This window comes from Sinocyclocheilus grahami, unplaced genomic scaffold (genome assembly GCF_001515645.1).
Source record: "Sinocyclocheilus grahami isolate Dianchi unplaced genomic scaffold, SAMN03320097.WGS_v1.1 scaffold469.1, whole genome shotgun sequence".
NCBI lineage: Eukaryota > Metazoa > Chordata > Actinopteri > Cypriniformes > Cyprinidae > Sinocyclocheilus > Sinocyclocheilus grahami.
Genome location: NW_015505648.1, coordinates 775,762 through 787,333, shown reverse-complemented (window position 1 = coordinate 787,333; position 11,572 = coordinate 775,762). Strand labels below are relative to the sequence as shown.

At 35.7% G+C, this 11,572-nt stretch overlaps 1 long non-coding RNA gene across 1 annotated transcript; it reads left to right on the top strand.

The window, feature by feature from the left end:
* The first annotated feature begins 1,594 nt into the window (after positions 1 to 1,594).
* Positions 1,595 to 6,198, top strand: LOC107553298 (uncharacterized). Its single transcript, XR_001604952.1, has 4 exons — positions 1,595 to 1,688; positions 5,620 to 5,703; positions 5,901 to 6,046; positions 6,136 to 6,198. It is a non-coding gene; the product is annotated as an uncharacterized lncRNA (long non-coding RNA).
* The last annotated feature ends 5,374 nt before the right edge of the window (positions 6,199 to 11,572 follow it).

Sequence of the window (11,572 nt, the reverse complement as noted above, 5' to 3'; positions counted from 1 at the left end):
TTGGATAATTGTTTAGAAGGTGCTCCTAAAATTTTGAACGTGCTCCTAAATTTTTTAAGTTAGGAGCACAAGTGCTCCTAAAAATAAAAGTAAGCGTAGAGCCCTGCTACCTGCGTCTGTGCGTCTCTCCAGTAGGCTATTTAATCTATTTTATTAACAAAAGTTACGGGGCAGCATTCTCAAGAAGTTTGAATCCTCCTGAATGTTTGTACAGGTGCGCAGCGCGATCTCCGATCTCACAAACCAAAATAATAGACATGATTTTCTCAGGCCACATGTAAAATCACATGAATTATTATAGTGATTATTAAAATTAATAGGCTAAGTATGGATGACACTTGATTACAATATTTCAGTTTATTTCCATCATTAGTAACAGTTTCCCCTGTGGGACAAAGTCAATATTAGTCGTATATTAATAATAGGCTACTTCATTAACTTTATTTACTATCCCTGTTGTAGTATTATTCAGAAGTAAAAACCAACAGGATAGTTTTTCACCATGTTTCCAAATTCTCTACCCCAGGTCCAAAAGAAATGTAAAGAATGTACAAACTGAAAACATTAAATACTTTTGCGATCTATTTCCATTTGTTATTTTCAAAAGAGAAATACTGTCATGGATGTTTACGGAGCAGAGGTCACCTTTTTTAATTCCAGTGGGAGGGATGGACTTTTGTTTGTCTTTTCTATTATTATTTTTTGCTGTATTGCTGGTTACTGTGTTATTTCTGTTTCAAAAGCCAGCAATAAATAACACTTTAATATCTAAAGAGTGTTCATGTGATTTTATACATTAGTAATGTTGGGAAATGAATAAATGCATAATAATCGTCATAATCGTAAAACCGTGATCATTCCTCAGACAATAATCGTACCAACAAAATCTATAATCGTTGCATCCCTAGTTGCCGCTCATTTGTTGCATCCGCCAGGCGCGCCGTTCTCGATCCCGCCGCCTCAGCTCACTCTATCCCGGCCTCAGCGCACGCTAAGCCGGGGCTTCGGCTCACGCTAGTGTAGTTCAAACGTGAGTTTTGGGCAGTAGAGTAGCACTTGTTGTTTGTCATTTCTCCGATCACAAATGCAGACAGAGTTTTATGTTTACGCGGCGCGATACAATGCAACGCGTAAAAAGACAGTATAAGTCATTATAATCAGTAATTATGTCCCCACTGGATGCAACAAATGCCTCGTTTGTAATGGGTTTTAATGTTTTTGTCTCGTCGCTCCGACCGGACACGGCATCAACGGTATGTGAGGGGCGTAACATTTCCGTCTCATGCTTGAGGTATTCGGCCAATCACAACGCATTGGATCGCTGGCCAATAACAGCACACCTCGCTTTTTCAGACCGATGAGCTTTGTAAAAATCGACGCGTTTCAAAAAGGCGGGGCATAGAGAAGAAACAATAATGTACAGTATGTGGAAAATAAACTTTAAACCGCATAAACACATTTCATTACACCAAATGACCCTTTAAACTGTCAAAAAATGTTGATTGATGTGAAAGATATGTCAAATGAAATCTCACATTTCAAAAAGCGAGGAGGTTGAGTTGCTCATTCAAAAACTGTGACAATTCTTCGTAAATCATCCTTGAGAACTTGAACCACATACAAGAGAGTGTCCTTTACGTCCTAAAGCCAGTAAAAGTGAGAATTTCTTTCACGAATCAAGACTACAAGTAGGACTGCACGATAAATCGAAATGGAATCGAGATCGCGATTTGACAGAAGCTGCGATTGTCATGCGTATCTTTCAGTGAAGCACGGTTCTGTGATCAGCAGTAAATCTCCATCCAGAGGGCGCTCTTGCGCTGAAACTCCAAATACGCCTCGCAGAAGAAACCCAGAAAATGCAATCTCTGCAGCTGAATAAACAGAAGATTCAACTGCTTTCATTGATTCAACGTGACTAATAAACACACGACTAAGGCAATATACGGTTTATCTGAGCTCTTATTATTATAATTTTCATTAAAATAAAGTATATTTATATTTATCACTGCTTAAATACTATGAAATATGTTGCGTGCCTTATTCTGTGTAAGAACCCAGCAAGCAATTTTGTGTTTAAAAGATGTCTATTAGCCGTCTAAACACAGCCCAGACGTCTAGGCTAAAACAAGGCTAAATTTGGGCTGTCAGTGAAAATTTAATAGACGTCTAACCATAGCCCAAGAATAGACTAGTCACCCAATAGACAGCTAATGAATGCCTACATATATACATCTAATAGACAACAAAATGGAAATCCATCCAAACAAATTAAATATGCAGCTTTTATTAAGAAAAATAAAATTTAACAACTTGGACAACTTAAGACAATACAAAATGATAAAACTACAAAAGAATTAATGACAAAATAAAATTTTATAAATACAATACACTTAAATATAAATATTATGATAAAAAAAATCTGGAATATTTTAACAACTTAAGATAATAGAAATATAAAAATGAAACTTGATAACTGAAAAATGATAACTTAAGATATTTAAAAGAAAAAAAAATCTAATACAAATCAAGAGCATGTTATCACACTTAACATTAAAACATAAATGACAACATAAAAAAAAGATTAATCCTTTTGTTGGTTTACTTATTTTAACAAATAAAACAACCAACAGTGAACTTAAAGGAAGTTATTAATTATTGGTTTTATTTCTTGTTTAAAATGCTTCCCAACTCTGCCAAGTCTAACTCTGTTGCTGCCGGGAATTTGGTCATCACAGCATCTGCCAAATAATAATAAAAATAAAAAAAAGCACAAGAAAAGTTTGACATAATTTTTTTACTTTAATTACACTAATTGTGACAGGGAGTCATTCTCTTTTGCTTGGATGCCTACTAAAAACAAAAACGAGAGAGATATATATATATATATCTCTCTTCATGTTGAATTTGGACGTGAGCCCTAAAATATAATACAGATTGAGGTGGTTAACAATTGCGGACAAAGTTTGACATTTCAAAATGACCAGTAAAGGAATTCTTTTTTTAAATGTCTGATTTGCGTTGTAACTTATTGAGTATTGACACCACAATGTTTGATTAATGTGGCAAGATTTGTAGGCTTTACCTGTCCAGCATCCTTCTGGCACTGTCTTTGAGGTTTCTTCCTTCAATTCTGCAGTTTAAGTTTTTCCCTATTAGTGCCCCCCACAATCTGTCTCTGCCTCCAAAATTGTCTGGCACAACTGACTTCATAACAACACAGTGATAGCTGCTCTAACTAAAAAGTAGCCCAGTACAAACATTAACCTCAAATGTACATGGAATAATAAATTCACCCCTACCGTTTTATTACATTATGTTTTCTGTTTGTACTGTTTAGGTTTTAATGCTGCATTGCACATCTGAGCTATTTGCACTATTTTAATATTGCTGCAAACTTTTTATAATTGATCATTTTATATTGCCATTTTTAAATCATTTGTATTCTTAAGCTTTACTATCAATTTGGAAGTTTCAAAATAAATCGTATTGTACTTGTACAATGACAAAGATATTCTATTCAATTAGCTCATGCTCTCTCTGTATCTAACAAGCCATTGTTCAGTCATAAATTCAATATAATAATTAAAATAAATGATGGACTTTGTCAAAGATGAGAGCTTTAGTGAGGAAATATTGTTTTGGAGAGTTCTTATTTATTTTTTTTTTACCATTGCTCCCCGGATCTCTTCAATTTCCAACCGCTTTTCCAGATGTTTAAACTCCTCCTCAGTTTCTCCAATTCTTCTGAGTGTGTTCACTGTATAAATTAATATGGATTAATCTTTGTCAAAGCTGTGTTTGTTCTGTTGTTTGCTCTTTCGCCTTTTCTTGCACTATTTTAAAATAGCTTGAGCTTGTAAACACGTACAAATAATAAAACTTTTATTCTATTAAATTTAGCAATTAATCCTCTGAACACCTGCGTGCTGAACCGTGGGCCTAGTCACGGATCACTATCAACTACGATCTGCTCCCTTCACTAAAATGTCACGGTTCCTAAACATGATAACAAATAATATAGATAAATAATGAGCACATGTCAAAACGAAAACACAGATACTTACAAGACCAAGTAGGAATGTCCTTTATCATTTGTTGTTTGCCCGCTGCTCTCCGACAGGTAAACTTAGTGCTCTCTCGTGTAAAAACAAAATTCAAAACACAACACTGATCTCTACTAACTCTCATGTCTCGCGTTGCCAGTAGTCATGTCTCAGTAGGGCTATAATTGCCATCTAGTGGTTGGGAATTTTAATTGCATTTTTATTTATAAAATGAAAGACAGCCGAATATCAATAATATCATATAATGTGTATGAATGTAACCTTTAACAGCTTGTGGGATGCATGACATCATATTATCAAATGCAAGTAAACTTTTGAAACATTTAAATTAGCATTATTTTTGGCATAATAAATAATGCTATATTTAATAATGCTGTAAAATAATAAAATAAAATATAAGTAATGCTAATTTAAATGTTTCAAAAGTTTACTTGAATTTGATAAGAAGCTGCAAGGGGCGAAAATTACATGTAAACAATTTTAAGGCTATTTTGGCTATGCTCATCGCTGGTCTGGTTACTGGTATAGGGCTATAGCCAAGCCGTTAAAATTAGACCACATATTGCCTTGATTTCGCCAGGTGGGCTAAAAGCAGACTACACAGCCCGTCCAATTTAGAGCTAAATCGTGGCTACATATAGACCATGTCATGAAATGACACGTATATCTTTGTAGATATTATTGACACCGCGAACGTGATGGGATATCAACCATCTCATGCGCTGCCTGGCCAAAAACTACAGTGAATCAGGTTTGACTATAAGTGGGCTACAGATAGCCGTTCTGACTACGAGCTAAATCGTGGCTACGCACGTGCTACGTATTGAACATGTCAAAGAAATGAAACCAAACACCCTGTAAACGCTGTTGACTTTGCTTACCTGATGGAATATCATACATCTCACAAGTTATTTTGCCAAAAAACGACATGAAACCAAATTCAAGTTTATTTGGGCTAGAAGTGGGTTACACATAGCCGGACTATATCGGGTCTATAGTTAACCGAGACGTTGAAATGACGGCTATTGCTTGCTGGGAAGCCACATCATCTCACAGAAGGATTTATTTCAAACATGCGACTGACATTTTGAAGTGAGTTTGGAGTAAAAATATGTTATTAAATGTGGTATTTTCACATGCTATCAGATGGAGCAGCATTTACTTCACAGAGCCGTAGTTCACTGAGAAGCTATGCAAACAGCTGTCATTATCGCAAACGATTTCTTCGACTTCATAAAACTTGTCAGTGAACTACTGCTATGTGTAGTAAATTCTGCTCTGTCTAAAAGCATGTGATGATGATTTCCTGCTGATTACAGAATCAGCATTACTATCAAAATGCGCATGACAATCGTATTCGATTAATCGTGCAGCCCTAACTACAAGTATGTTTTGATTTGTACATAATGAAACTTTAATATTAGAAAAGTAAGCATAAAAATATGTGTATATATTATATTTTCCTGGTTATAATTAAAAATTCAAAATAAAGCATAAGTTATGTGTATTATATTTTGCCACAGTAACACTAAGTATTGTGTCCATTATTAAGGTCAAAGAGATGTTTGACAGTCCTCCAAACAACTAAATGTCCACAAACACAGCCAGATGGTGTGATGGTGATGGTCCCTTTCTGGTGAGTTCATACCTATATTTAATGTTCCTATTCTGAATGCCTTTATTTTCGTACGAGATGCAAGAGGCCTGTCACTTACATGAGGTTTGTTTTTTTAATGTGTCTCACAGTCTGTTTGACACTGAATTATTTTATATGTATTTATGTATGTATATTTTTATTAAATTAAACATTTTATTTGTGTTACTGAAATGTAGCCTTCAACTGTCCTTCATATAATGAAGTGGATGGATAACGAGAACAAGACAAAATGGACCCAATTCAACCAATTTAGTGAGATGGAGGTGGTTACTCTTGAACCAGTACCAACAGAATGCCATCAGCAGCCTTCAACAAAAGAAATGTACGTACAGCTTTAACTGTAGGTACATTGGTAACTATAATTCAAGTTGAATTCACTGCATGCTGGTTTTGTCATTCCTTCTTTCCCAGAAATCCTCAGACCAGACTCCGATAAAGACACGTCAGAAATCTTCAAGAATAGGACACATGTAAGTCAGTTTCATGAACTTATTTGTAATTTGTTCACCCTTGCTTCACTTATATACATTTAAAGTAGGGATGCACCGATACCACTTTTTCCAGTACTCGCCCGATACCGATACTTTTATTTTTGGTGCTTGCCGATACCGAGTACCGATACCGATATTTTTATTGCATTTGTACATTTTTTTAAATATTGGGTACAGAAACCAAAAGGGTATGTATAATGTTAGTTGGTTAACTTAATTTATCAAATAGATACAGTCACACCAAAGTTTATTCAGACACCTTCAACATTTCTCACATTATCACAGTTTATTCACTATAGTTTAGAAAATGGTAATAAAATATGACAAGAACTCAGTTACACTGTGTCAGAACAAATTCATCTTGATAATGTTAGATAATTTTGATAGAAAGGTATGTAATAGATTACAATCAACCAAAAATTATTCAGACAGCTGTTAGTATGACAGTATTTACACAACTATGAATACTTTGTCGGGCAACCTTTAGCCTTAATGACAGCCTGTAGTCTCCTGGGCATGCTGTCACCCAGCTTCATGCAAACCTCAACTTCAGTTTTTTTCCCAGACTCGGTCTGAATAATTTTTGGACCCAAATTTGTATCAATTTTACTGCTAGTCCACTGTATGAAGAATTGTTGGGTATGATTTGTCACAGTTTACTTTATTTTGATATCCTCACTTACATAAATTAACTATATAGTGTCCTGCACCCACTAGTAAAAAAATATAAAAAATTATATCTGGTCTCTGAATCATGTTTGGTTTCACTGTATATCCTTCGGTTATTTTCACACTCAATTATGCCCATTAAAATGTATTTTACAAGTTTTTGTTACTTTCACTGTTTATTTTTTTTCTCTATGGTACATCATCTTTAATTTAATAGCATTAGAGCTGCTCCACTGCAGTGGCTTAGTATACTGTAATCACGCGCTTGGCTGTAATAATGCAGGGAACCACTCGTTATAAATCTCCTAACTGTGATATTTTCAGAAATAGAAGTCGCGTTTTTTCATCTGAAACGTGCTGCGATTTATATTCCAAAGCCACTCATATAATGCAGAAACACTCAAGCAAGCAAAACACGCGCAACGCGTGCAGGTATTTGTACTGATGCAGAATAGTACAGCCTAGCGCATTTCACACAGGCTGCTAGTTTCACTTTCGCCAGAAAGTCGTGTATGCCTAAGGTTGAAAATAAATTGTTTATAGTGAATGCCCCTATGAATGGTTTTATTTTTACGATTTAGTTTTAATCCAAATGATGCGTGTGCTAAGTGAGTGAACATGAAAGATCACACAACAGAATTGCGCGCTCGCTCTCTCTATCTCTCTCTCTCTCTCGCTCTCTCTCTCTCAGTAACTTGTGCATTGTTTTACTTACTTGTTTTTGACATGTCCGACCGAACTAAAAACTTTCCAGTGATGTCTGTGAGAAAGATATATTCACTCGACAAGCTTGCGCATCTGTGCCGCTGCGCGCTCAATCCACTCAGCGTGCTTTGTTTATCAGCTCGCGCATACCAGCTATACAGGCAATACTGAGTGTTTAACATTATATTCATTGCATACATATACTTCGTAGTAGACATCCTTAACTCCTTTCTGCTGTCTGTTGTTCTGTTGTCAGTGTTTCTTTGTTTGAATATGGTGCTTATCACATGCTGTGTGGTATCGGCGTTTGGTATCAGGGCATTTTAACGAGTATGAGTACAGGAGACCAGTATCGGGCCCGATACCGATACCAGTATCGGTGCATCCCTAATTTAAAGTATTTATAATTCTTTATAAGTAATAAAAGCAATGTTGTTTACAAAATGATTACATCTTAGTTTTTTTATGGCTAACTTTTTTTTATTTTATTTTATCTTTTAGGTACCAATGCAGAATGTGTGTAGATTTTCTTTCTTCTTGTGAAATATTCCTTTCCTTATGAATCTGGAAGGAAATGACTATGTAAGTTACTTACAAGTGTAAGATATCTCAGAAGTTCTAATGATCAGAATTTAGTCATTTCTGTTTATATACATTTTTAGAATTGGAGGTTTTCCTATTGATCTGATCTGTTTTTACCCTCTATGTTTGCTGTCAAGGCACCAGTTCCTCAAACATGAATTCAAAAGCGGAGATGCACCTCTGGTTTCCGAGGAGCAAGGAGAATGATGTTGTCTCAAGAAACTCCAGGATCCTGTCCCAGATCTATGTTAGGGGTAAGTGTATTCCCATTCATTAGCACAGAGCTTCTCTAACCTGTCCTGAAGCCCCACTCTTTCACTCCATGGACAATAACTAATGCCAATTATTAGTAAGTGGTTGCTGCAGTTAAATAATATGCTGCTTTAAATGCTTGACCTATTTATTGTTTTTATTGTTCAGTAATAGAGAAATCAGTCATAGTTGCGGCAATTAAAATGTGATGGTTATAGATATTTTTCCTGGTGTGAATGGGTCTTGACCGAATATCTTTGTCATATATCAATGTGGTCACCAAAAAGGTAAGGTCAAATCAGGAGAATTGTTTGTGAATTTGACTGAACAATTTTTTTATTTATTTATTTATAAATTTTTTGCTTCAATAGGAATTTGTTGCCAATGAAGAGACATCCTCATGTGAATGCCTTGGATATTCAGTGTAATGCAACCCTCTACATTGCGAGTAAATCACTCGCATATGCGACTAAATCTTCACTCTGGGCGACTAAATGATGTCTAATATTAGCCAATGGCTAATAAATTCTCAGATTTTACTCATCAGTGTGTTAGTTAGAGGCTAAGTATATGATTGGCACGGATATATTTTCACTCACAGAACACTCTGACTGAGCGCTTCAGAGTTTCACTCTCCGTCAAGCGATCTGATAATTTTCAGTTCATTTGAATGGATGTGCAGCGCACCTGTGTTTTTGTATTTGACGTAACATTTAAACTCTAGTGTGAAGGCGCAAGACTCGCCGTCGCTTTCTCTCACTGTGAGCAAAGAGCAAGAGCGAGCTAGAGAGTCTTACATAACATGCAGAATTGATGCGATACATGTAAACAATATACTTTGTTGTATTTTCCTGTAAAAATAGTTCCTTTGGAATTCTTCAGCTTTTAAGAACTGCCAGCTTTTCCTGTAGTAAGCGGAACTAATGCGCAAACGACAATCTCATTGGCTGGTCCTCTCGTATTATCGTCCCTGTTTTGATTTCAGCGAATCAGTTCGAGCAAACGCACACAACCTGATTAATATTCATGAATCCAGTAGCTCATTAATCCTTAGTGCGTTTTTATTTTGTTCTTATTAGTAGAATTCGTATAATAATAATAATATCTTATCAGTGTTATTGTTCTTTTTTTTTTTTTTTTACAGGAACACTGAATGACCAAAAAAAGCACCAGTCCTAAGTTCATGGTTACCAAGTTTTAATTCTAATTACTAAACTTCTATTATTAAATAATACTTGATTATCATATTATAATGCTTGACTGACTGATATTAAGAGTGTACTTTCAAATATTTAAAAAGCTGTACCATATTACAAACATTATATATGTATATAGTATAGTATTTCAGTCTGGCGAGTAAACAAAAAAATATACTAGCCAATGGCGATTCAATTGCCAAGGTGTCCGTTGAGGGTTGTAATGTGTACTCAGTGATGTGACCAGATACCTTGATTGTCAAAGCCATATGATGTCTGTGTGGTGAGCTTTTGAATTCAGTGTCTTATGCTTTACATTTCCATGTGTTGAACCTGAATAGAGTATAATTGAATCAGGAGTTGGACTTTCAGGCCCTTGACACATGCTCTGTTGTTAAGTTGTGATTCTCAAGAATGCTTGAATTGTACATTTAAAATGAAACGTGCAGTACTAATTTTGGAAAAAGTGAAATTGCCTAATTTGTGATATCATTTTAGTGTTACAATAAAAATAGTGTATACTGTTTTTGGGAATTACTCAATATGCATCCTACTATATTGACACATTGTGATACAATATTTAATGCTCATTCTGTAAAAATTGTGCACAAAAATGTGAGAATTAATTCTGGAATATTTCCGGGTTTTTTTTTTTTTTTTAGTGTTGAACTGTAATTCATTATCATCCGTAGTATTTTTTTTTTTTACCTGATTTACATGTATTGTACTGTACTGTAGTCTTTCAGGGGATACAAAATCCAGTTTACATTTGTATTTTTGAATTGTTGCTTGATGAATAAAACGTTTCTTACATTTATTACTTGTTATTTTGGTGGTCTAGAATAGGACATCAATGTGTGGACGTCAAATTGACGTGTTTTTGACATCAATTGCCCACTTAGGATTCGCTATCCTTTTGTCAAGTGCTGAAATGTCACCTTATAGAATGGCTCGTAATTGTAGTACTACACACTCGTTTATTGAAATGTTAACCTAATGCTGCGTTCCAGACAACGATGCTCTTCGGCCTTTACGATTACTCCAGTGCTGCGTTTCCCAAAAGCGTTGTAAGCCTAAAGCCCGGGATACACTGCACGATTTTAGCAATCCTATAAGATCATTACTTTATCACACTGCGACATAGATCGTTGACCATGCTATGTCCTTTTTGGGGCGGTCATGATAGCAGCTAGAGGACACATCGTACAAACATGCCCTCTGCTGCCACAACTCAACAAGAATTTGTTCTTTATGGGTATCCCAAATACCAGTATACCGTCTACTTTTTTTTGCCTCCATGGCATTGAAATTGTAGCGCCGCTGGTCGCGTTGATCAATACGTCATTTCATGTTGCAATTTCATTGGCTGCTGAGTAGACGCAGGTCGTTGCAGCAAACACACTGTGCGTTGATCATGCTGAATTTCTGACACTGTCAGAAAACTATCGTAGGCTATCTGTGGTCGCAAGACCGGGAGAACGCCCGTCTTTGAACCTCTCTCACTGTATGACATAGGACCACCGATTAAGAGCCACAATCACAGAAATCGCCACGATTGTTTCACGATGGCAATCTTTCGTCTGGGACAGCCAAAAATCGTGCAGTGTATCCCGGGCTTTAAAGAAGTTCGTAAAAACGATTGTACTACTGATCTTAATATAACATCTGTTTCCCAAAAGCATGGTAACTTAAGTAGCACTTGAAAATCATCGTAGATCTACGAGTGCTCTGGAGTAATCGTGAAGCCCTAAGTGCATTGTAAGAAGACAGATTTATACGGTCACCTGCAGGACAATCGGCAGATTGCACCTTTAACTTTATTCAGGTTCAATACGATTATAATATAAGGATTTGATCGTACTTTATTGTACACTTTATTACTCGTTTTGTTGTTTTTTCAATGAATTTATAAATGAAATAATTAAAGGCATGTAAATGTACGAAGTATGCTTC